The sequence below is a fragment of the Pseudophryne corroboree genome, chromosome 4 (genome assembly GCF_028390025.1).
Source record: "Pseudophryne corroboree isolate aPseCor3 chromosome 4, aPseCor3.hap2, whole genome shotgun sequence".
Taxonomy (NCBI): Eukaryota; Metazoa; Chordata; class Amphibia; order Anura; family Myobatrachidae; genus Pseudophryne; species Pseudophryne corroboree.
Window position 1 is genome coordinate 387,863,513 of NC_086447.1, and position 5,731 is coordinate 387,869,243.

The window sequence follows — 5,731 nt, forward strand, 5'->3', positions numbered from 1 at the left end:
AGGGCCAGTTCAGTAAGGTCCTGCGGCGTGTCTGCCAGGTTTCCTCAAGCGTGTGAAGCAATTTATTGCTATGCCTTTGGATGTTGGTGCCCTAGATGTGGTGAAGCGGCAATTTGCGGAAGGTGGTAGTCGCTTCCCACATGTTATTGGGGTTGTGGATGGCACACATGTAGCTATTCAGCCACCAAAACATAATGAAGAAATTTATAGAAACAGGAAACTGTTTCATTCTCTGAATGTAATGGTTGTTTGTGGGCCATCCCTCCAGATCCTTTCCCTGAACGCAAAGTTTACTGGAAGTTCCCATGATGCGTATGTCATTAGACAATCAGGGATATGGCACAGATTAAGATCAAGTCAACGAGCAGACATGTGGTTATTGGGTGAGTTGTTGCACATATTTCTTACAATTTAATTTTTTTTTTCAAAATTTACTATTTCTAATTTTGTTTTTTCCTCAAACAGGAGACCGTGGATATCCTTGCACCCCCTGGCTCATGACTCCTTACCGTAATCCCAGGCCAGGACCACAGACGGCATTTAACTCCGCGCTTACTGCCACTAGGCAGCTGGTGGAGCGCACAATTGGGGTCCTTAAAGGGCGGTTTCGTGTGCTCCACCGCACTGGTGGCGACATCATGTATTCGCCGGAGATGGCAAGTAAACTAGTGGTTCTGTGCGCAATACTACACAATATCGCGGTAAGGAGTAGCGTAGAGCTTCCTCAGACAGAGGAATTGCCTGATGAGGAGCCAGGGGTTGTTCGACACTTCGGTGGGGGGAGTGTTACACGGAGGGGGAGCCAAGTCAGGGCAAGCATTGTTGCTGAATATTTCAGGTATAGTGTTTTTATATTATCTTTTTTATCCAAATTAAAATCACAGTATGCTTATGTATTATTTGTAATGTTGACATTTTGTTTGATATTGTAAGGTCATTGTGTAATGCTTTTGGTGTGTTGGAATGTGTATTTTTTTTTGATACTAAAAATCCGTTAACACGTTAAGCTTCCAATTTTAGATTTTAAAAGTAAAAAATGTGATGATGCTAAATAGTGTCCTTATTTGTTTTATATCCTAAAATCCTGATTATTTAAACAAACACACTAACAAATGAAATTGAATGTTGCCCACTTTGTGACTGTCCAGCTGAATGATCACACAAACTGTGGTGAGTACACAGATATTTGTAGGAATTTTTTCCAAACTGTGTGTCTCTGTGTCTGTGTTTGTGTTTGTGTTTTTTTTGCTAAAAATTTTGCTAATGCGAATGCGTATTTCCGCTCGTGCGAAATAACACTCTGCTCTTCACAGCATTGCAAAGATCAATAAAGTTATTAGAAATGACAACATAGATTTTTGACCAATCACATGCTAACAGACACTATAAATATATGCCCAAATAAGGAAAACGCCATTGCCATGATGCGTGCTGCACCTTTCACCAGGCGGGAGCTCCGCGTCCTGGTTGCGGTGATGGACCGCCGCGTAGGCCGCGTTGGGCGCTTCATCCCAAATCGGGTTAAGCGCGAGGCCTACGCGGAGGTCCGCCGCCTGCTGCGGACTCGCGTCCGCAGCAGGCGGACAATCATCCAACTAGCGCGGAGATGGAGTGATCTCCGCAGGAGGACGCCAGAGCTGTTGGCGGAGATCCGCCAGCAAATACGGGCTATGCATGCACGCAGTAAGTTACATTACATAAGATTCTTAGCAAAAATTTAAGAAATTTACACTAAGTGGTAGGCTAATTGCAACGCTGATTGTCCATTTTTATAACATAGGACAGTGTGTGTGGTTAGGGCAAACAGTACTGACTGTAGCAAAGTGTCACCAAACAAGTGCATGTTTTCCAGAATTAATAACCAGGCAGGAAACTGTACCCAAATACTTGATCAGTGCTGTCTATATAATAAGGTGCCTTGAATAGTTATCTGGTGATGTTGCCTAGACCAATCAATATGACTCAATGGAATAGATTAAGGAATGAGCTTCAAAGTAAAAGTTTTGACTCATTTTGTTTGCTGTGGGCAACATGATGATGTTTTTAAAATGTGTATTTTTAAGAAAAACAAACCACAGTCTTTTACATGGAACAGAACAGTGATTTTTCAAATTGTTTAGTATGTAATTTAACATGCAAAATAATTTTTTTCACAAATATCATTATAGGACGAGAACAACGGCAGACCTCTCAGCCCCCTTCCCCTTCCCAGTCCCCCTCCCCTTCTCACTCCCCCTCCCCTTCTCACTCCCCCTCCCCTTCTCACTCCCCCTCCCCTTCTCAGTCCTCCTCAGCTTCGCAGTCCTCCTCAGCTTCCCAGTCCCCCTCAGCTACCCAGTCCCCCTCAGCTTCCCAGTCCCCCTCAGCTTCCCAGTCCCCCTCAGCTTCCCAGGCCCACTCCACTTTCCACTCCCCTTCTCACACCACCTCTCTATCTCTTTCTGTGACCCCTTCTCCTCCTTCCCATACCCCTTCTCCTTCAACTTCAAACTCACCTTCTCAGCCCCCCTCACCCTCTATTGGCTTAACTTTCTCTCCGCCCCCCTCGCCCTCTCAATCAGACCCACCCTCTGAAATTACATCCCCAATCCAGCCTCCTTCCCCCATCCAGCCTCCTTCCCCCATCCCTCCTCCTTCCCCAATCCCTCCTCCTTCCCCAATCCCTCCTCCTTCCCCCATCCAGCCGCCTTCCCCACCCAGTGAGTGGGCAGAAGAAGCCCCTGCTGAATTAACTGTCAACCATCATGTTGCAGAGGAAAGTAAGTGTTTTAACATGTTCTCCAAAAATGATTACCTACTTACACTTACAATGCCAAAACATGCAGTGTTGTACTGTTGGAATTCTTGTACCAAGGACAAATCTTTGTGTTATTCTTCATGGTCTACATGTTGTATTTACATTTTTGTGAGTGTCATTATATGTACAGTGTTTGTGTGTGCAATGTTTTGTGTGTCCACTCTAGGTCGACACTCATTAGGTCGACAGGGTTGCCAGGACAACAGGGTTTATATGTGTTAGGTTTTCAGGGAAACAGTTAGACCTGAGTGGAGTTTAGTATGTTGTTGGTCTTTTACACTTGTGCCTGTGTAGTCTTAATATTTGCACTTACAAATCACATGCTTCACTTTGTTATGCAGCCTAATGACACACTGATTTGTGGTGTGAAAGTTACACTCACAAAAATGATTATTGGCTAAAGTCAAACCTGTTTGACCTTATTTAGTAAGGTCAGCTTTCAGGGAGTGTGGGCATGCTAGGATCTGTTGTCCTTCTGAAGATGTTGATATGCAGTGTGATGATGCAGGACCAAACCCATAAAAAAAATCATAAATACACTCCAGATGTGAATGAATGCCAACATGGTGTAACATTGACGAAGATGGTAGTTATCTTTAACATGGGATGTCGCCCATAGCAACCAATAAGATTATACTTTACAATTGGGGAACCACTTCTACAAGATAATATTCTTATTTTTCCTTGTTTGCTATGGGCAACGCTCCATCTTAAATATAACTCACATAGTAGTAAATGTACCCCATGGTCTCGTAAACGGGAAAAATTTATTAAAAAAAACCCAGAGCAGGCTTGTGTGTTTTTCTGCTAATGATTGTACCATAAAACAGCCATGATGTAGTAACTTTGCCATTAAGCAGGCCTGTCCAAACTGCGGACCTCCAACTGTTGAGAAACTACACATCCCAGCATGCCCTGACACAGCTTTGGCTTTCCCTGGCCCCAAAACTGAGTCAAGGCATGCTGGTATATGTAGTTTCACACCAGCTTGAGGGATGCAGTTTGGACATGCCTGCATTAAAGTGTGCTTTGTGCCTTGCTTGTATAATAAGTAATGTGAGTAAGTTATTAATGTTTATGTTATCTCTTAATTTCAGATGTTGCCGTTGGAGATCCCACATCTTTTGCGGACATTATTGCCAACATGAGGATACATCTCCAGGCCTTGCTGGGTCTTGTTGACCAAATGCAAACGTTGTTTTAATTTTTGTTTAAAAAAAAAAAAAAAAAATGTTTATATTATAAAAAAAACAAAAAATAAAATAAAAAAAAATTTGTTTTCAAGTTAAGCGGGTGTTTATTATTTATTAATGCAATGAAGGAACTGCAGAATGACGAACAGACATTTATTACCTTAAACATTTCATACATCTAACGTAAGTTTGTTTAAAATGTAAAAAAGACATATGTTGTTATTGTCTAAATAAACATGCAAACACCTTCATTCACATACTAAAACTCTACTTAAAAAATAAAAACATTAGACCAAGCACATTGCAAACATCTATATTTATATTAAAATTCTAAAATAATTTAGGTACAATTATGGCTACAAAGTGTTCTTCAGGTATTTTAAAAAGACTTAATTGATCTTGAACATTACAATTCATTTCACTAATTGGATTTGTAATTGAGGAGGGCTTGTGGACTTTTAATTGGAAGGTGTTATTCCACTTAATAGTAAAAAAAAACCATTGTGGTGCGTTTGCCCGCAAAAGTGAGCACTTTTAATGATAAATGTGTAAATATACTACAACTTAGTATTTTTACGATGAAGTATGTGTTAATGCGATGGTTTCGCATTGCTGCGATGTTTTCGCATTGCTGCGATGTCATTTGGCGTACGCCCACTTTGTGTAATACTGCGTACGAAAGAGCAAAAATACGTTGGGGGCGGATGTTCGCAAATTTACTACACTAACGCAACTTTGCAAATATGTTGTGCGAACGAAAAACTGAGCGATCAACTCGGAATGAGGGCCACTGTTATAAAAGTGGTCAACTACATTACCGCAAGAGGATTAAATCACAGACAATTTGTAGCTCTGCTAGAGGAGACTGAAGCTGAGCACACAGATATCCTGTATCATACCAATGTGAGATGGCTTAGCTTGGGGAATGTTTTGAGAAGAGTGTGGGAGCTGAGAGAGCAGATTGGGGTGTTTCTAAACATGAAAGGAAAAGAACCCGATTTTCCCCAGCTGAAAAATAAGGATTGGCTATCTGATTTTGCATTTGCTGTTGATGTTATGGGCCACAAGAATTAATTAAATCTAAGACTGCAAGGGAAGGGCTTTTTGCTCATGATCTGCATTCAGCGTGAATTCATTTATGACAAAATTGCTGCTTTTCCCCCCCGTCATTTAGGAAACAAGCAGTTCACTCATTTTTACACTTTGCAGCAAGTTGCTGTTTCAGATGAAAATCTGTAAAAATACGCATCATCAATACTCGATTTACATTGAGCGTTTTTCACGGAGATTCAATGATTTCAAAACAATAGAAAAAGATTTATCTTTGTTCTCCTCACCTTTCACATTTAATGTCGACAATGCTCCTTGTAATCATCAACTTGAGCTTATTGACCTGCAGTGTGATGCTTTGCTTAAAGAGCAATTCAAATCAGAACCTCTTCCACGGTTTTACGCCTCTCTCAATTGTCAAAACATTCCAAAGATCAAGGCTCATACACGGAAGATGCTTGTGCTATTTGGTTCTCTGGATAATGCGCATCAGAGGTTTCAATCATCTCACTGACTATTTTATATAATTGTTGATTCCACTTTTGATTGTTATTGTTTTTTTTTTTTGTTAAACGCTCACTTTGATTGTACGAAGGCATGAGTGTTTGTTATTCTACTGCCCCTGGTTTTCTCTCTTGTCCTCCTCTTCCTCCATTTCTGTTCCTTGTACTCCTACATAGACATTTGCTGA

General features: G+C 41.0%; 1 long non-coding RNA gene across 1 annotated transcript; it reads left to right on the forward strand.

The window, feature by feature from the left end:
• Window positions 1-296: 296 nt before the first annotated feature.
• LOC134911448 (uncharacterized) lies at window positions 297-2,266 on the forward strand. Its single transcript, XR_010176582.1, has 4 exons — window positions 297-383; window positions 466-838; window positions 1,149-1,170; window positions 2,169-2,266. It is a non-coding gene; the product is annotated as an uncharacterized LOC134911448 (long non-coding RNA).
• Window positions 2,267-5,731: the final 3,465 nt, after the last annotated feature.